This window comes from Rhinopithecus bieti, unplaced genomic scaffold, assembly GCF_001698545.2.
Source record: "Rhinopithecus bieti isolate Rb0 unplaced genomic scaffold, ASM169854v2 scaffold_13709, whole genome shotgun sequence".
Lineage (NCBI taxonomy): Eukaryota > Metazoa > Chordata > Mammalia > Primates > Cercopithecidae > Rhinopithecus > Rhinopithecus bieti.
Window position 1 is genome coordinate 531,981 of NW_016807882.1, and position 22,087 is coordinate 554,067.

The 22,087-nt window shown below is 34.3% G+C and overlaps 1 pseudogene; it reads right to left on the reverse strand.

Annotated features, from left to right (window-relative positions):
- LOC108536936 (small EDRK-rich factor 1 pseudogene) overlaps positions 1-21,850 on the reverse strand; it is a 107,811-nt pseudogene extending 85,961 nt beyond the window's left edge.
- Between the last annotated feature and the right edge of the window lie 237 nt (positions 21,851-22,087).

The window sequence follows — 22,087 nt, forward strand, 5'->3', positions numbered from 1 at the left end:
AAGAATACCTATCCCTTAAGATAAATTGTAGACACGTATTACCCCATGTAAGGAATCTAAACAATCTGCTTGACTACGCAGCCAGGGAGTGACACAACCAGCTCGGTGACAAATTAAAGAAATTTTTAAAAATTACATAGAAATTTAACATCAAAATTTTCCATTGATTGATGTTGATACCGGTTTTCTAAACTTCTTTAAAATGCTTACTACTGTAGGAAAAATGTTCTCTGGATGTATTGTAACTCATTTACTATAGAATTTATATTAATTGCTATAAAGATTACAAAACAATGAATATCCAAGTCTATGGGTAGACTTTTTATTCCTTTCCTCCTATCTTCTTTTCCCTCTTTCCTTCTCCTTTTTTCCCCTTTTTCCTGCATCTTCCTCCTCTTTCTCCTTTTTCCCTCCTCCTCATCAGAATAGTTGCCACTTGTTTCAGTACTTAGTAGTCCTGCTACTGTTCCTGTACAATGTTGAATACTTACATGTGATATCTGGTGTCACCTCCATAGCTATTCTACATTCTAACTTTTATTTCTCCCATTTGTAAACAAGGACATGGAGGTGCAGTTTGGAGGGAATGGTAACTTCAATGCTGTGTTCTTTCTGCTGAACATTGTATTACAGTATCTTGTAGCTGTTATAAACCATTGCAAAGACATATATATATACAGTGTATCAGAATAAACATTAATTTTTTTAACTCTTAAAGTTAGGGCTTGACTTAGTTCATGTTACTTGGACTTTTCAAGATAAAGGGAGAAGAAGATATGTTGTTCTTCAGTATCCATGGGGGTATTGGTTCCAGGATCCCTGAGGATACCAAAATGAGCAGACGTTAAAGCCCCTAATATAAAATGGTATAGTATTTGCATATAACCTACACACCTTCCATACATCATACATTATAAATAATCTCTAGATTACTCATAGTACCTAATACAGTATAAATGCTACAAAAAGAGTTGTTATACTACATTGTTTAGGGAATAAGGATAAGAAAAAAATCCAAAGTGTTTAGTTCATATACATTTTTTTTAATGTTTTCGATCCATGATTGGTTGAATCCACAGATGTGGAACCCCTGTATAAGGAGGGCCAACTGCATATAAGATATTTCCTAGACCTGTCAATAATATAGAGTTTTGAAAGACAGAGTAGGCAAATATTATTTTGAACTCTGCAGGTCTCATACAAGTTGTTTTTTATCTATTGCCATTAACATCATGATAGTAAATAACCATGGCAATTTGACAGACCGAAGTGTCCTTTCGATTGGAATAGTTGTGCTAAATTAATGAACAATATTTTATACTAATTAACGCCATTCCACATAAAGTTAAAATAAAAACGAACAATCTGGGGATATTTAGATAATCAGTGTAAATAATACTTGCCTCCAAATTGGAAGTTTAGAAAAATGTTAGAATATTAAACATTTTCATACTCTATGAAAAAAAAAGAATTTTTAAATTACGTATATGTATTCGTTTCTGTCCTCAGATTTTTTATACTACTTGAAAAAAATGTTATTTACATTATACAGATTAGTCAGAGGGCACCACTTGGGGCACTGAAAAACGAGAGTTTATTAGATGTCAGCAAAAGTTAATAGAAGAAAGGTAAATGAAAATATAAAAATGAATTTTTGGTTGAGTGTAAGTATCAACTAAACTAAATACCTTCTGGTATAAAAAGATTCTAACATGTATAATTACCCAAACATAATACAAGTTTGTTTCTTTTTCATGTCTATAGTAATGGGTGATGCCATCCTCCATGCACTTATCCAGGAGCTTAAGTTAACAGAAGTTCTGTGATTTTTTAAACACATGGCTGTAAATGGGTTTATCTTCATTCCAAAGCGTAGAAAAGCATTCTGTACTCTAGCAGTCAAGAATATGCTACTCTCAAATCTCTGACTATGGAGAGTGAAATTGACTATGGTCTCAGCTGCTGTGCTTTGAAAATCAACTCTGCCATTATGCCACACTTCCCACAGGCTGCTCCCAACTGGTGACTGGGCATGGCAAGAATACTAATGTTACCAAAATGCCAAGGCTTTGGCCTACGTCCTGTTGCTCATCACACATAAAGCCAATCAAAGAGACAGTGAATATTGCCACAGAAGAAGGCTTTATTTGGATGCTGTAGCCAAGGAGTTGAGAGGTAAGTCTTAATTCTGTCTCCCTCACTGACTTAAATTAGGGGTTCATATAGCAGTGAAGAAATGTAACTACCAGTGGAAAAATAGAAATTAGGGAGAAGTAAGGAAGTGGAGTTGGTCAAGAGGCAGCAAATGGTCAGTGAGGCAGTCATAATGGATTCAGGGTCTGGTGTCTCATTGTCCAGATGTAGTGATCTGGTAAATTTCAGTTCCTTCGTACTATCTGGGAGGCCTGATGATCAGTTTCCTGAGAAAGCAACTTTGATAAGGCAAATGCAATTTTCTCAAGTTTTAAGACTGGGAGAGTCCATTTCTACGTTTATTCAAAAAAAAAAAAAAAAAGCTGTAGACATAAATTCTATGAGGAAATTTGACTGCTTTCACTAAGGCAAGACTAGTACTCCTAGGGACCAGCACTCCTGTAATGTACATCTTTGGCTTGAGAACTCCCAGTCTGCTTCAGTGAAACTTTCTTAGAATTGCACTATAGTCTAAGAGTTTTCCATACAAGTTTCCGTCCTCCAACATCTCCTCCACAGGAGTCAGACTGACATCAAGTTCTGAGCAGTCTCCCAACCACTTCTGACTCTTCATTTTCCTTCAGATGATTTTCCCCAATAAATCACTTACATGTCTAAACCTGTCTGCTATCTGCTTCTCAGAGGACTCAAACGAATGTAAGGAATGCCAGAAAACAGGTGGTAAAATAGGTTCTGGTAATAGGTCACTCACTAATTGGCAGGCAAAGAGGATGTCATCCTGAAGAATATGGGAAACATAGTCCTTGCCACATTGTGCAGAGAAATGACTTTACAGATTTAATGATTCCAGTGATTCAAAAATATTATGGCAATAATGTTTAAGGCATCAGAGCTTATTACTGCAATTTTGAATTATTTTCCTACAGAAAAATATTATGAAATTCAGTTTAAAAACTAAATGTGACAGCCAGAGAGACTCTATAGTAGCTTTTAAAAAACTCCTTATACAGCCATGGAAGAGAGGATACAACTAAGCATCCAACATGACTTGGGGCACATTCTAGGGATACAAGGATTTATCACCCTAGCAAGGACCCCAGGGACTGGGACACACTCACCACTAGAGTGCAATAGTTCTGAAAAGGGCTATTGCTGGGAAAATTGAAAAGGCCATGCAAAGTGAAAATGCTCAAGCTCCCATGACTCACAGTAGAAGAGGAATAAAAAGGTCAAGCACAGTTGGCATGCTGAAATTAATATATCAGGCCAAATAATATCACCATGTTATCTTCCATGTGAGATTACAAAACACATATCATTTTCCGAGGCCATCAGCAATGTGCTGGTGAGAAGAGAACCAACATGACACAAAAAGTACAGTAGTGGCCCTCCTCTGCAGTCACAGAGCTTTCTCTTTAACATCCATGATAGCGATGTGCCAAGAAGTAACAGGAGTCATATGGCAGTGTTTAGCTGCCAGAAACCAGAAGCCCCAAATTACTGTATGCACATCAACATTCAAGGAGTAGCCAAAAATCGCTGACTGGCAGTGTGTTTGAAGATGGCTCATAGGCAATGGCATCTCTATGAGAAAATAGACAACTAGTCAATAAGGATGCTGCTTAAAATTTACAATCAGAAAAAGGCAAGAGTGAAGAGACAGGAGGTTGAAGGTAGTTGCCCCAGTAAAAAGTCAGCATTAGTTGGCCAGTTCTCAAAGTAAAGAAGTGGTCAGTGTCTGGAAGAAAGGTCCTGCCATACTGTGGCAAAAGTATATTGTAATCATTATTCCAGTTCTTTTCCAGAGGGACCTAAGGCCACTTATTCTGATGAGTATAGTGAAAGGGAAAATACCCAGACGTTTTGCAGAGCCCTGGGTGTAGTCTATATAGATACCCAGAGACCTAAATTGGCATTGAATTTCCCTATTACAGCAGGAGATATTTTGTAGGTAGAATGATCCCCACATGCGGCTGCTGGGATGTGGAATAAGAATCTATTCTTATTGGGATCATTCTACTAAGTAGACAAATGACTAGGCCAGCAGCCTTTAACCAGTCTTTATCATTGGCCATCCTAGAACTAGCATGATGGACACATTCACAGAATAACATCTGTGTTCAAGACAAGGGCCTGTCTTAATCCAATACGACTGTCTCCCACTTTCCAATCCCTGTTCACTATTTCCTCTGAAAGTCCAATATGTCAGCAATCGGGACCAATGTTATGTACACAATAGTGGGCAAGGCTAAGTAGAAAACTCATTACCATCTTCCTTAGCAGCCAAAATTTAAATCAAAAACAGCATTTTATCCAGGGATGAGGGATGATGGAGATTAGTGTTACCATTAAAGGAGCACAGGATACAGAGTAGTTTCCTTTAGCCTGTCTTTGTTTAATTCACCACACTGTCTCTTGTAGGTGGATTCTGTAAAGTATATGTAGATTGTAACTGGATTAACCAAGCCCCAATCCCAGGCATTGTGGTGTACATTGTATCATTGCTAGAGTAGAATAATAAGACATCAAGTACATGCTATTGAGCATAAATAAATCATTAATTAAATAGATTTAATTTTATTCTAGCCAGAAAAGAACAGAAACAGTTTATATTCACTTAGATAGACAACAATATTTATTTACAATTTCTCCTGAAGGCTATGCTAATTCTCATGTCTTATAATATAGTTAACAACATGGTTGAAAGAAGTTTAGACCACCTAGACATCCCAAAGAAGAGCATACTGATCCACAGCACTGATAACCTCACACTGATTGGTCAAAACAAGCAAGAGTTTCACTGTGTGGGTGCAAGTTGAACATAGTTATGGCTGCATTCCAGACACATTTAGGGAGCATCTTGAAAGAGAATGGGAGGAAATATTGCTAATGGGCTGAGATGTGATTTGTGTACTTCATCATCCAGTTAGCATGGAGAAAAAGTGACCCAAGTAGAAATTAATGGTCAGTGACAAATGGCCTGGGCATCTGGTCAGGGGCATAGAAGAGAAAGGACAGGAAGATCAGAGACAAGCGGGTCTGGGTTAGACTTGTGAAGGCATATATGGAATGGGCATGAGAAGTGAAAATTGTGTATCAAATAATGATAACCACTACAAATCCATCATGAAGTAAGCACTGAACAACTGAGTAGACAAATGAGTAGGCCAGTAGCCTTTAGCCAGTCTTCACCATTGGCCATCCTAGAGCTAGCATGTTGGACACATTAACAGAATAACTATGTTCAAGACAAGGCCTGAGTCCAGTAGCATAATCTCCCACTTTCCAATCCCCATCCACTATTGCTTCTGAAAGTCCAATACGTCAGCAATAGAGAACAATGCTGAAGTACCCGATATGGCATTAATCTTCATGTAATAGCCGATTACATTGAGCCACTTCCATTCTGGAAGAGTTAGTGGTTGTTTCTCACAAGGACAGATACTTATTTTGTGTATCGATTTGCCTCTTTGTCCTACAGATCCTCCACATAATATTAACATAGCATAATATCCAACCAGAGGCCTCATTTGATAATATAAGAGGTACGGGAATAATACCATAGCCATATGATCTATGGGTCATATAATATACACATCATCCAGAGAAAGTTGTTCTTAAAGAATGCTTCTGAATGCAGAGCTGAAGTAGCAGCTCTGAGGCAACACTCTGAAAACATGCTTCAGGATACAGCATATGCATTGAGAGGGCACTAATCTCCAACAGGAAAAATCCATGGGTCCAGAATTTAGTAGTAGGAACAGGAGTAGCACAATTATCATCTGTGATGATTTAATTTTCTGTGTCAAATGGATTGAGTCACAGTGTCCAGATATTTGGTGAACATTGTTGTGTATGTTTCTTTCTTAATAAGATTAACATTTAAATATTGGTAGACTTCGAGTAAAGCAGATTACCCTCCATAATGTGGGCGAGCCTTGTCCAATCAACTGAAGACTTAACATGGATATTCACTAAGATATCTTAACATAGATATCAACATGCATTTTATAATGGTTTTAATAACTTCATAATATTTCATCAGCCATTTGTACTGTTACTTACCTAATTAGTCCTCTATTATTGGATGGCAGTTTTTTTTTTTTTTTCATTTTTCTTGTTCTTTAATTAAAATAATATTACATGATACTTCTACGTATGAGATTCTTTTTTTGTTTTCTTTTGTTGTTTGAGATGGAGTCTCACTGTCGCCCAGACTGGAGTTCAGTGGTGTGATCTTGGCTCACTGCAAGCTCTGCCTCCCGGGTTCACGCCATTCTCCTGCCTCAGCCTCCCGAGTAGCTGGGACTATACAAGTGCCTGCCAACACGCCTGGCTAATTTTTTGTATTTTTAGTAGAGACTGAGTTTCACCGTGTTAACCAGGATGGTCTTGATCTCCTGACCTCATGATCTGCCCGCCTTGGCCTCCCAAAGTGCTGGGATTACAGGCGTGAGCCACCGCGCCCGGCCTACATATGAGATTCTTTTGTTTCTCATTTGATTAATGTGGAACATATGTTCCCGTATACCTAAGTAATAAATATAATTTCGTTAGGAATGTCTTCCCAGGCTCTCTAAACTAGCGTATTCCTGCTTTTCTATGCTATTCCAGCATGCTCCATGCTATAGCTACAGCATAATTTGTTGCTACAAACTTCTTCAAGTATTTACTTATTTTTTTAATTTGCTCTTCTTCTCACCAAAATGTTCTATGCATGAGGATAGAGTCATCATTGCCTGGTTAATATTTTATTCATTGCACACTAATCACCACATAATAGATACTAAATATACAATAGTTTAATCATGGCTCAATTTACTTTTTCATAATTTCTTTTTTGTATCAATTTTTTATGTTTTTTAAGTTGACAAAATTGTATATATTTATGATGTGTCACATGATGTTTTGATATATGTATATATTGTAGAATGGCTAAATCAAACTTCACATACTTTTCTGTGGTTAGAACACTTAAGATCAATTCTCATAGCAATTTTCTGGTGTACAATATATGTACTAACCACTGTTACCATGATATACAATGGATCTCTTGAATGTATACTTTCTGTCTAAATGAAACTTTGTATCCTTTACCAAATCTCCCCAATTCCCTATTCTCCAGCCTTTGAGAATCACCATTCTACTCTCAGCTTCTATGTTTAGATTCCACATACATATGAAATCATATGGTATTAGTCTTTCAGTGCCTGGCTTATTTCACTTAACATAATGTTGTATAGGTTCACCCATGTTGTCATAATTGACAGATTTTCTTTTCTTAAGGCTGAATAATATTCTATTATGTATATATAGCACATTTGTTTTATCTGTTCACCTACTGATGGACACTTAGGTTGTTTTCATATGTTGACTATTGTGAACAATGCTTCTATGAACACGAGAGTGCAGATATCTCAACACACTGATTTGTTTTCCTTTGGATACATACCCAGCAGTAGGATTGGTGGATCATATGGATGTTCTATTTTTAGTTTTTGAGGAACTTCCGTACTGTTTTCTATAATGATTGTACTAATCACATTCCCATCAACAGTAAAAAAATAGTTCACTTTTCTGTACATCCTTGCCCACATTTGTTATCTTTAGTCTTTTTGATAATAGCCATGCTAACAGGTTGTGAGGTGGTATCTCATTGTGATTTTAATTTACATTTCTCTGACGATTAGTAATATTGAACAGTTCTTTCATAAATCTGTTGGCCATGATGTTTTTGCAAGTCCTGTGCCCAATTTAAAATCAGGTTATTAGTTTTCTCTCTATTGAGTTTTTGAATTCCTTTTATATTTTGGATACTAACCCTTATCAGATGTTTGGTTTGGAAGTGTTTTCTACCATTCCATAGGTCTTTACTCTGTTGGTTGTTTCTTTTACTGTGTACACTTTTTAGTTTGATGCAATCCAATTTGTCTATTTTTACTTTTTTGTTGCCTGTGCTTTGGGGATCATATCCAAAAAATTATAGCCCAGACCAATGCCATGGAGCTTTTCCCTTCCATTTTCTTCCAGCAGTTTTACAGCTTCAGGTCTTATGTTTAAGTGTTTAATCCATTTTGAGTTGATTTTTATATAGAGAGTGAGATGAGTGTCTCATTTTATTCTTCTGCATTTGAATATATGGTTTTACAAACAACATTTGTTGAAGACACGGTGCATTTGCCACTGTGTTTGTTGAAAATCAATTGACTTTAAATGTGTGGATTCATTCCTGGATGCTCCATTGTGGCTCCATTGGTTTATGTGTTTTGATTTTTTGTAACTTTTAAAAATGAGAGTATTTTCTTGATTGTTTCAAGATAATTTATTATCAGTATATAGAAATATTACTTATTTTTGTATTCTGATTTTATACTCTGCACCTTTACTGAATTCATTTATTCTAAAAATGTTTGGTGGAGTCCTTAAGATTTTCTATGTATAATATCTTGTTATCTACAAACAGAGACAACTTAAAATTTTCCCCACTTTGGATGTTTTATTTCTCTCTTTTGCCTAATTGCTCAAGTATGGACTTCCAGTACTCTGTTGAACAGCAGTGGTAAGAGGGAGCAACCTTGCCTTGTTCCTGATCTTAGAGTAAAAGCATTCACCTGGTCTCTATTGAGTGTGATGTTAGCTGTGGGTTTGTTATATATGGCCTTTATTGTGTTGAGGAACATTTCTGCTCTGCCTGATTTGTTGAGGGTTTTTATCATGAAAGGATATTGAATTTTGGCATCTATTGAGATAATCATATGATGTTTGTCCTTTATTCTGTTAATGTGGTGTATCATATTCATTGTTTTGCACATACTGAATCATCCTCACATTCCAGAGATAAATTCCAATTGATTTTGGTAAATTATCCTTTTCATGTGTTGTTGAATTCGGTGCTAGAATTTTGCTGAGTACTTTTGTGACCATGTTCACTGGGGATATAGTCCTATGATTTACTTCTCTTGTATTATCCTTATCTTTTTTCCAAAATTTTGATGAATTTTTTTATGAATGCTTTCCTTTATTTTAACTTAAGAAATACTTTACACATGGAGACATTATGCATGTTTTAAATTATCTAATTCAAAAGTGCTGTTTTTAGTAGGACATTTGGCTTGTTGACATGTTCAGTACAAAATACTCCCTTAGATTTTATTTCATTCTGTAAGAGGCTGAGTAAGGAGACTAATATACCAGATATGTGAAGAAATCTGTGGTTAAAAGCTAAAACATTTGACTTCAAAGTGTAAGAACATAATCGATGTGAATTTGTATTTTCTTCCAAATCTGTAAATTAAGTATCTCACTAGCAACTGTCAATAAAAATGGAGGTTTAATTTTAGAGAGATAGAACAGATTAGCATCAGTGAATAATCGTGACAGGAGAGTAACGTAAGGGTAAAGTCAAACAGATACATTGTAAATAAAGCTATAAAGAAGAACAGATAAGCCTCCTGATGTGTTAAATGATGGTAGAAAAATTAAGTTGTCTGCATTACTGCCCCCACAAGAAACAAATAAATCAGTCAATCTTATGTAGACAAAGTTATCTTACCCTCTTCCAGTTTATGGTCTGAAGCATCCTGTCATTTGAGGGAATGGGAGAATCCCTTAGGCTGCAGACTAATGCTATTTTCCTTTTGCTAAAAGTAGTTTTGAGTCTTTACATGGTACTCTGTTTTTTTGTTTTTTTTGGTTTTGGTTTTTGTTTTTTTGAGACTGAGTCTCGCTCTGTTGCCCTTGGCTGGAGTGTAGTGGTGCGATCTTGACTCAGCAACCTCTGCTCCCTGGGTTCAAGAAATTCTGCCTCAGCCTCTCTAGTAGCTGCAATTACAGGCGAGCGCTGTCACACCCATCTAATTTTTGTATTTTTAGTAGAGATGGGGTTTCGCCATGTTGGCCAGGCTGGTCTCGAACTCCTGACCTCACGTTATCCCCCTGCCTCGGCCTCCCAAAGTGATGGGATTACAGGCATGAGCCACTGCGCCAGACCGTAGTATTCTATTGAAGTAATATTTTCAAATGTACAATAGCATAAGAATATGTCTTGCTGTTTCATTCACAGAGAAAAATTATTCAGTTGCCACAGATAAGATACTTACTAGTTTAATTCTACCTACATATTTCCTCCCAGTTTGGAGAAATCTAACTGGTTAAAGGAAAAACATTAAATTAAATGAGTTGTCTATTTACATATCTATATTTGTTAAGGAACTTAGCAGCATATAGAGTACTCTTGCCATTATGCTTGTGTTTATTTGTGTGGTGTATATTTTAAAAGATGAACAAGACCAAGTCCTTGTTCTCAAAAGTCACAATTTAATAAAGATAGAAGAGAAAATATGTTTTTTTAAACTTTACCAAATAAGTATAATATGCCTTGCATGTAATTCGTGCCGTTATTGACACACAAGCAAAGTGCTGGAGGATCTATCAAAGCAAGCTACATCTCCATGACTTATAAGTATCAGAAACAGCCTCTATGGAGTATGATATTTGAGTTTATCCTTAAGTGATAGGTGGAATCTCAAGACATAAATGATAAGAAAGAAAATATGTTCTAAAAAAATGAATAATATGATTAAAAATTTAAATATTAAAAAAAGCATGCTCAGGTACAGAGGAAGTTTTTTGTTTTAACTTTGGTTTGTTTTGTTTTTTTTCTGTAGTGTAAAGTAGAAGGATTATATATGGATAGATAGAAGATTGGCCCAATCCTCTGAGAGGCAAATGAGAATTGGGCACTATTTTGATATGAGTATGCTATATTTAATCTCAAACTAATGTAGGGTGTGCCTGAGTTCAGAGAAGTGTAAAAGAAGTAGAGGATTTACTAAAATAGACTTGAATTCCTCTGAATAGGGAGGAGTCATACAGAAAAAGAAATTTATAGATGTGGATAGATGTGGGAAGCATTTTCAAGTTAAATTTATAGAATTTAATAAAATACTACCTAAGTGGATGTTACATAAAAAGAAAATGAAAGATAAATGTGACTTCAAATTTCCTAATCAAACCAGTAACATTTATAAGTGGAGGAAGAAAGAGGAGGACTTGTTGGTTTATAAGATGATTTTATCAATATACTCTGTAATTAGTGACTGACCCTATTTCAGGCACTGACTCTACATCTGGGAATGCTTTGAGTTAAAAAGAAAAAAATTAAATATACAAGATTTGATTTAGATTACATGAAGTTTTAATTGTTTCTCCTGCCTATATATATACACACACACACACACACACACACACACGCATACGTGTTAAATATTACCGACAAAAGACAAAGTTTTTCATAAAATATTAAGAAAACCATAATTAGAAGAAGTAACGCTTTAATATAATTATAAAGAAATATTGAAAATTAAAAGATAAAATATTCATCTTGCAAATACTAACCAAAGAAAGCTGCTCTGTCTTATATCAGACATACTAGATGCTAAGACATGATGAATTACCAAATTTAACAGTAACATTTCATAATGATAAGAGACAACTCACCCAAAACATATAACAATACTAAATTTGTGTGATGCAAGTAATGTAGCCTCAGAATAAATAAAACAAAACTTATGGAACTAAAAGAAAATATATATTTCTAAACTTTGAAAAATTTAAAATATCTCTATCAATTATTGATAGCACATGTAGACAAGTTATCAATCAGAATATAGAAGATCTAATATCATGCTTAACAAATTTGACCTGATATATATGTAAAACTTTGTACTCAACTACAACAGGAAAAAAGTAGTCATTCAGTAGAGCAGTCTCCTCTCCCAATTTGTATAAAGCCAGATAGAGTTTGGAAATGAATATTTTGAGCTTAGGGTTATTTTCTTGATCTCTTGTTTTTATTTTTTGAGTTCATAACAAACAAATATTTAGAAAAGAAAATAAATTGTCTTAAGAAATCACAGATTTAAAACTTAAATATTTTATCAAAAATAACATTTGTTTTCTTGAGGGCATGTTAATATAAACCTTCTTTCTTTAAGTGCTGGCTTTCTGATTCTTCTGACTCTACATCAGATTTATGTCTCAGTATAACACATTATTTCACCTATCTTTTAAAATTTTGTAACTTTCAGAAATAAATTTATAAGATCAATAATCATCTCAATTTCTATTAATTCAATAATGCTAAAGAATTTTCTACATCAGGGGTCAGCAGACCACAAGAAGCAACTTGTTTTTGTAAGTAAAGTTTTATTAGGACACCTCTACAACTCTTTATCTACATATTGTCTACAGTGGTTTTTACATTTCCATAGGAGTTATGAGTAGTTGTGACCAAGAACACATGGCATATAAACCTGAAATATTTACTCACTGGCCCTTTAAGAAAAAAAAAACTTTGCCAATTTCTGATCCCTGATCTATGTGTTTTAACAAGCAGAAGTTAAGTTTCAGGAATTTAAGACATATGACTCTTTTAGGTATAGCACTTACTTTTGTTTAAAGATTGACAGAAAGGTCAGTTGTTGCAATGTTCAGATTGTTAAATTAGGAACCCTTTGTATTAGATATTACTGTATATAAATACTTAATATTTGGGATTTTAACTGGTGACTTCAATAAATGAGAACTTACCTTGCAAAAATTGTAATACATATAGGAACTTGTGTAGATGTATAGAATTAATAATGCATCCTTCTCTACCTATTGGAGATAATATTTGGGTAGGAGCATTTTTTGGAATCTGATTTAAATATTCAATTGACTCTGAGAGCCACCACACAATGAATTGAATAAACAACATTTCAAAGCAGAAAGAAAGACCCTATCATTCATAACTGTCTTCCCCATTCCTTAGCATGCGGCTTTTTGAAAACAATTGCATTAAAGGAACAATGAATGCATCCCAAACTCACTTCACCATGTATTCATTGTTCAAAAATAATAATAATAATAATAATAATAATAATAATAATAATAATAAAAGGACAGGGGAAATGAAATCACGTCTGTAGACTTCTGGAAACAATCATGCTGTGTGAGTCAGACTGAGGGTCAGAACTGCTTTGCCCAAATACCATAGGATCATGCTCTTGAAAACCTAACCAACATATTAAGTAGTAAAGAGAAAGAAAATGAATAAAATTCACATAATTGCAGATTGTATAGTTTGATGCTATGCGAATGGTCTTCATTTATGGCTAGGAATTGCAAGACTGCTGTGAAGAGTGACAATTATACCTTGAAAATAAAAGACTGCAGTAATATCAGGACAGATATTCAATAATGTGATCTAAAAGTTGCTTTCTAATACGGCTTCCCAACATCTGTCCTTCAAGATGTGGAAATGTACATTATTTTGTAAATTTAATCACACCTATCTATATATATTTTGTACTCTGTGCATCTTGTAATAATTAGGAAAAAAAAACTGTCCCAGATACATCTCTTTTAATGCCACTATGCATTTTATTAGTTTGTTTAACCATCAGACAAACACTAACCAAAATAGAGTAGATCTGGAGGATGTGATTTTGAATTCACACCTGAGGATACAGGTACATTTCTGGATCTAAGGATATCTTTTTATTCTCTCGTTTCTTATTTTTGTAGTGGTGACAGTATATCCTTGTTCAATATGTATGTGTATTTATACATACTTATTAAAAAAATAGGTATAAAATTTAATAAAAGTGTCAAGCATTCTTGGGACACTTTATTTTAACTCTGAGAAAAAACAGTGACAAGTTAAGAAAATATTGACAATTTAGTATCTCATGTGAATATCAAGTTGCAGCTTTCTGTATTCTTGTTTATGTAAATAAAGAAAAGCAATATATGACTGGGTACAGTGGCTCATTTTTGTAAGCTCAGCACTTTGTGAGGCCAAGGAAGGCAGATGACCGGAGGTCGGGAATTCGAGACCAACCTGACCAACATGGAGAAACCCCGTCGCTACTAAAAATACAAAAAAAGTTAGGAGTGGTGGCACATGCCTGTAATCCCAACTAGTTGGGAGGCTGAGGCAAAAGAATTGCTTGAACCCGGGAGGTGAAGGTTGCAGTGAGTTGAAATTGCACCATTGCACTCCAGCCTTGGCAACAAGCAAAACTCTATCTCAAAATGTATAGTAATGTCTGTCAGTAATATCAAAAGATGAACAGATACATAGTTGATAGGATAGCTGTATAGCTATTACCACAAATATGCACATATTTACAAACTACTACACAACTCGAGACCACTCTGGCATTGTATAATCATGGTCAGTAGTGAATGTTTGCGCAAGTCTTTTGAAAATTCCATATAACTAATTTGATACTGCTCATTAAATTTGAGAATGACTTAAGTATTCAATAAATACATTAAATTTTTTTCTTTTAATAGTGAAATAATTACTATTATCTTTCAGGCTGTGTAATGACTTTATTTCAGAATTATAAACAAAAAGAAACAAACTAAAATAAGAGGCCTGATTTTAGCAACATGCCACTTTATCTTTGTAAAGTCTACAATACAATTGTGAATTGTGTAGCCTGCGTGTTTCTTCTTTACCAGAAAGACAATTGATTACATGGTAACATTTTGCTCATAGATTAATTATACCATTAACAATTTATTGCAAAATTTCTTCAGTCTTTAGAAAGTTAACATGTGCATGCAATATAATATCAAAGAATTGTGACACAGACACTCATTCCATTGTATCTTTGTTTATCAATGAAAACAAAACATTTAATAATTCTTTAATGTTTTTATGAATAATAGAGTAAGTATAAAACATCAACTACATACATTTTAACAAAGAATTTTCATTTCCATTATTTAAAATTGACTCTAATTAATTTTTAATAGAATATAAATAATGTTGACAGGTGGTTATTGATGGAACTGATTAAAAGCTTCATTCATTCATTTATTTTTTAAAATCAAATTTGCATTGTTTTGGTATTAGTTTCAAATAGTCTGCCAAATTCTCATGACACAGAAATGAATGAAGCATGGTCCCTGCCTTAGTAGTCTGGAAGACGATGTTGGTTTGCAAACATTCAACATTTTACATTTCAGTGTAAAATACAAGTGTATCCAAAGATCCAGATCTCATAAAAATATTTTTCCTCAAGCATTTGTCTCAGTTTTCTACATTTGTAAATGTGATGTATTTCTTAATAAACTTGTCCTTCAGAATTGGAGTTGTCTTTCTGTTCTTCATGATTGTTTTCTTTGGCAATATCTCCAAGTAAGTGCATTCTTACATCCACTGCATTGCTTATGCCTAAAACTAGACAGATTAAATGAAGTGCTAAGTGTGTTAGACAAATTATTTATGCTAAAAGTTATTTTTGCAAGTGAACTGACTTGGAAATTGTTGATTTTGCCTTTTTATTTTTCTAGTATAGAATATCCAATTTTAGATATTTTAAGAAATAACTTTTAAAGCTTCACATTTAACTATTAAAGAAGTATGTCAATACATAATTTAAAACTTGAACTAATACTTGCTATATCTTCATGTTCCTTGTCTGCCAGAGTTTAGTGCTAAGAGAGCCAGATTTGTACTAGGAGCCTAGAGCACTTATTATCTGGTTAATGTGAAAGTTTTTTAATTTTCAATAGGTATTGTTTCTTAAAGCATCAATTTTTAAAAAACAAGAAAAAAAATAACTGAAATAACTGTTAATGTGGAAATCATTTTGTTCTAGGAGCAAATGTGAAAATGATGCAATCTGCAGACAATAAAACTCTAGTTGTTTTGAGGTCAAAATAACCAGTATTATTTTCTCTTGAGCAACACAGGAAGTAAAGGGACATTTTCATTAATTCCATCTGGTTCACAGATGTCATTTATTGTGAATTTTAGAAATACATGAAAACCTTATGGCTAATCTGTTTTGAAGCACGTTCATTTTTATGGCAGGATAAAAGGGCCAGTAGATATTTGTAGACATATTTAAAAAGGCTATATTTACATATTTATTAAAACTAAAATATTATGTTACTAAATGATAATTTTTCCAAGTAATTATTCCTGTCTAAAATGGCATTCAATCATATTTGTTCACCACGCCACAGGATGACTTCTGAATCAAATATTTTTAAATTTGACTTTTTTACTAAAGGATGTGTGGTTATACACAGTACATATATTAGGAAAAACCCTTATTCATTTAGTAATGCTCTTGATATGTTTTGGCTTATGGTTCATTTCTTTTTAAATTCTGCTACATTCTTTGTTCCACTTAAATTTGGCTTCTATGAAAACATTAAGAAATACTTTTTATTTACCTCTTAGAAGGTGTGGACAATATGACACCTTTGGAGATTTAATGTTAGAAATACAGAAGTAGACCTTTAAAATGGAGTCTCTACTGCCAGTCATAAAGCAAAATCTGTGCAACAGGTACATCTAGATAGTTTTCATCCATATCTAGCTTGCTCACAATGACTTTCTCATGCATTACAAACAATCTGGCTCTTAATATAGTGTTTAAGTGAACTTTAATGTGGCACATGACAGTCTTCTGATATAGTCAGTTATCGGTTCAGAGGGTGAATTGCTGAATCTTACTTCCCTACTGTTCAGTCCACAGGGGCTTAAATTCTTAACCGTGTATAGAGTTCCTGCAATATAATGTCATATTCCCTTCTTCCAGTTCACTAAGCAGGAAAGGTTATAAGTTCAGAAAATACTAGCTGAACCAAACAGCTTATGATTTCACCTATAAACGTTAGGGATACAAACATTTTCTCAACATCATGTGAACTACTGCCTGTGGTTTTGGGTCAGGTGTCCATGTTCATATGATAACACTCAGGTTCCATGAACACACATTACTGTGATTACAGATTTCCCTTTAAACCAAAAACAACATTACATTTAATTATGACCTCACTGAAGCTTAGTTAGTTGTATAATCAGTAAAAAATCAAAGTGGAAAGGAAAGTTAGACAAGGTGAATGCATGATTTTAAAAAATGTTTGTATTTGCTCATGCTGTATTTTTATAATATGTGAAAATCTGACATTCTGGTTTCATAAATACATTCTACATTGCTTTCATTTCTTCAGCCAGGTAATATATTTCCTAGAAAATGTGTATACTGATAAAATTGCAACTGGAATTTCATCATTAGGTTTAGGCTGGAACAATTTAAATATGTTATCGTAAAACTAAATGTCAAGTTGATTGAACCAAGATAACACAATAGCTTCTCTGAGCATGTTAGTGCACACCTTAGGCAATTGGCAGTCTCTTGACACAGATATGAACATATCTTATGGAAAACATTGGTGGAAAGTAAGCGAACAGTGTAATAACCAAATGTATCCAAATTACCTACCAAATCCATTCATCTGAGACTTAGATGAGCTTCAAAAGTCACATACCAGCTTTAAAGCTGTTCACAATACTGTTTATGAGACACTCCAACTATTAACAGTGTAAATGACTGCAATATTCAATACAATTTTCTAACACAATTACTTGTGTCTACAGGACTGTGACAATTTTTGAGCTATTGAAACTAACATGTTTGAGCTTCTGAAACAAACAGCTCTACAGTCAACTAAAATCAATAACAGTATTTGATTTTTGTCATATTTGTTGCCTTCTATAATTCTGATAGGTAGCATAATTCTGTAGTATTGATCAATATGCTATGCTATGTGTCAATATAAAAAATACAAATGCCAATTTCAGTTACTTGGAAACAGTTTAGGAGAACTCATGAAAGGATTTCATCTATTTTTACCATTCCTGACCATAGGGGTTAGCAAATTTACCCTTTATCATCATTTATCTTGGCCAAGGAAAGTCAAGAATTCATCTACTATCCAAGTGAAATCACCCATGTTAGAAGAATGTCTAAAGGTTTTGTTTTGTTGTTCATTTTCCAGTTTCCTTACTAATATGGGTACAGTTATAATAGGAAATATTTTGAATAAAATATAATTTTATTCTTCAAAATGTGGGCTTGAAGCAGCTGCTTTTCATAGTGTACATCTGCATAGTGTTATGGAATGATAGGTTTTTAAAATGAGTGCTTCCAAATACCACATTTATTTTCTTCCATGCAGCTCGAATCCTCTCTCCGCCTGGTGTGTGTGTTCAGCTGGTTCTCCAAACCTTGGTCACAGTCTCACTGACCTTGGTTGCCTGGTTACAAAATCCTCTTTGTGATTTGTGAGATGCTTGTCTTGACGGAGAGCAAAGGATATTTTTTCTACAGTAAACTTAAGAGAGTTTCTATTTCAGAGTAGAACATATTAAAACCAGTATATCTTGCCAATTTATAACTTGCACTTCTTAGGGAATAAAATTATAAACTGGATTTTTTCCTAACCAAATTATATTTAATATTATTGCCGACATTTACTTCCTGATTCTAGAGAATAAGCATCTCAAACAGTTAGAGGGCTGCAGTCTAACCTCCTTAAAAAATGAGGCATCTTTATAAAACATAAAGTATAAATATAATAATATGAAAATTATATGTTCTTCTGAAGACAAATGTTTACATGAATCAGTCATTTGCAATCCACTTAATTTTCTCATTCTTTCTATAAATAAAGTTGAGAGAAACTAAATTTTTAATATTTTTTGATGCTGGAAAAAATAGTCTGTGATACGCATTTTATTTTGTCATTATCCAAGTGTATTTCTCTTTCTAAAGTTCCATATCCCTATGATAGTGTAAAATATATTGCTTGTCAGATACATATTTACTTAAATTTTACATCCAATTTTCTTGTTTCTTTTTCCAAGATAATAAGATCCACTCGTGTGTATACACACTTAAGGAGTGCTTTTTGTGAGCTTATTCAAATGCAGTAAAATAATAACACTTGTTTGTTGCAAGTGTATGGGTGCCTAATTCTGGAGATTACCTTAAATAGGAGGCAATGGGCAAAGTAAATGTAAGTGGTGTGGTCAAGTCAAGAACAACAAGTCCATTGTATCAGCAATCCAGTTTGCTACTTGGACAATTGAGCATATAGTCCCTCTGAAGTTACTATAATTGGTACCAGCTGTTTAACTGTTGCTTTTTTTTTTTTTTTTTTTTTTTAGTTTTGAACAGGAGCCAACTTGGCTTAAAAGCTGTGCTACCAAAATACCAAAAAGAAGAGACTGAAGAATGATGCCAACATATATGTATGTATTTCTTTCAAGCCATTTTCCTGCAGCGGTTCATCTCAGGGCCACGATAATTCAAACACAATGATAGTGATAAAAGAGAAGTGGGTTGTTTGACTGCTAAGAGGCAGCTGGCCTGATTAAAGTCAATATGAGTGAGAAAAAAGCATTTCATTTTTAAACTTTTTCTTTATGAAACAATAATTTCCATTCAATGATGTGGTAAATGATTTATTTTCATCCTCTAAGTACTTTATGTAACATAATGTTCTATAAGAATTATTAGTAACTAAGGCAACACAGGGCCCTGGGTCTCCAAATTTAAGCTTCTTCATAATTTTTTTTCATTATTGTATCAAGTAAAACGTATCTTTTGCAAGAATTCAAATGTCAGATAATATTTTTCCTCTTTTCAAAATCATAGCAACATAAAGCATTATGTAACTGAGACACAGCTCCAATATTATGTAAGAGGTGTGTCTAAAGTCACACAACTAGTTAATGTCAAACATGGATTAAAATCTTTTTATTTCTCATTAATGAAAATGCTATTCAATGGCATACTAGCCTTCTGACCTACCTTACCAAAAGTAATTTTTAACAGATAGTACTTTAAATAAACTGTAAAATTCCAAGCTAGTTAGTAAAAAGTGTTAAATTTTTTTAAGGTATAAAGGTAAGAGTTTCATTTTATACAACAGGGAACAATTAAATGTGCTAAAAGTATTAGAAAGTATGCAGAAAGCATTAAAAGGAGTAATTTGGCAACAAAGTAGTCAAAGGATAGTAATATTAAAAATATAGGCCGGTCACGGTGGCTCATGCCTGTAATTCCAGCACTTTGGGAGGCCGAAGTGGGCGAATCATGAGGTCAGGAGATCGAGACCATCCTGGCTAACATGGTGAAACCTCGTCTCTACCAAAAATACAAAATTAACCAGGCATGGTGGTGGGCACTTGTAGTCCCAGCTACTCGGGAGGCTGAGGCAGGAGAATGGCATGATCCTGGGAGGGGGAGCTTGCAGTGAGCGGAGATCTGGGCACTGCACTCCAGCCTGGGCGACAGAGCGAGACTCCATCTCAAAAAAATAAATAAAATAAAATAAATAAATATATATGTGTGTGTGTGTATATATATGTATGTGTGTGTGTATGTGTGTAGATATATATGTGTATATATACATAAAAGAAGGTCAAGCTCGACGGGTCACACCTATAATCCCAGCACTTTGGGAGGCCAAGATAGGAGGATCTCTGGAGGTCAGGAGTTCAAGACTAGCTTGGCAGACATAGCAATATGCATCTATCTTAAATAAATAAATAAATAAATAAATAAATAAATAAATAAATAAAAATAAAACAACCAGGAGACCATGGCAAGAATGATGGCACCTCCCAGAAAGTCATATTCAGAAGACAAAGAAATGAGTGTCAGAAAAATGTTGAAGAAAGAAAAGTCAGGGCTTAAGCGGAATTTCATAAAATGAATGACAGGTATTGCATTAAAAGAAAGTCCACATTTTGGATAATGAAACATTTATTTATCCAGCAAATACTTACTGAGCACCTGCTCCCTGCCAAGCATTCTTCTACGCACGGTGTCTAAGAGAACGGTAGTATGTCACTGATAGAAAGGGATAATATGATAGCTACATCTTTCTTTTTCATTAAGCACGTTTGTTTGAATGACTTTTCCACATTTCTTATGTCTCTGGCAGAACCTGGGAAGGAATAATCATCTGATACATAAAATAATAAATAGAAGGGCCCTGTATTTTAGCAGAATATTTTACAGATAAGTAACTTGACACCCCAAAGAAAAAAAAATGAATTGCTTTAGATCATTTTTAAAATGAATTGTTCCCCTCTCCTCTTCCCAAATCTCCTAGAAGTACCATCTGCTTTCTCAATTTCTGAGGATCTTACCTTCTCTCTGCTGAATCCGAATGAACCCTGAGTCAACATGTGAATTACAGGCAGAGAACAGTTAAACTCATCGTTTCTAACCCACTCCCATGAGCTAATTAACTGAGTACCCTTACCAACAGGTCCTTTACATTGAGAATAAATTAGTTTGACAAAGAATCATTGGCATTCACTTGTGTATCACAACTCGATTTCTCCTCCCGTGATACAGAACAGAAAATTCTTATGGCTAGGTAAGGGTGGGCTGATACTGGCCACATGAGGCATTTCTTAGACCATAGTTTTATCAGTAGCTGGGACCCCAAATTCAGCTGTTTCTCAACAGAGAGAAAACAATGGCTTTACTCAGAATTACTCAGCCTTGGCACTATTGACATTTGGGGCCAGATAATTCTTTGTTATGAGGGACTATTTTCTATGCTGCAGGATGTTTAACAGCATCTCCGTCCTCTCCTCACTAGATGCCAGTAGAATGTACCCCCACACTCTGAGGTTGTGACAACCAAAAATATATCCAGGCATTTCTAATGTCCCCTGGGGGAAGGCCAAAATCACCCCCAGTTGAAAATCACTAATCTAGCTGATCTTAGTTCATCATACAAACATCCAGAAGCAGTACAGATGATGAAAGTCATGCTGGGAGATCTGTGCTCGCAGATGGCTTGTGATGCTTTCCTCCATCCGCCGACCAGAAGTATACCTTAAGTTGTTATACCAGAAGTAAGTTCTTTATTCTCTACGACTAACATACATTTAGGTCTATTTGTTAGAGACAGGGACTGGATTCTTATTGGCTCAGTGGCATTATTCTCTTAATGAGATTAATTTTATCAACACTGGAAACTAAAATACTTTCATAGTATGTGTCTCCCAGTACAAAAAAAAAAAAAAAAAAAAAAAAAACTTTTTTTTTTTTGC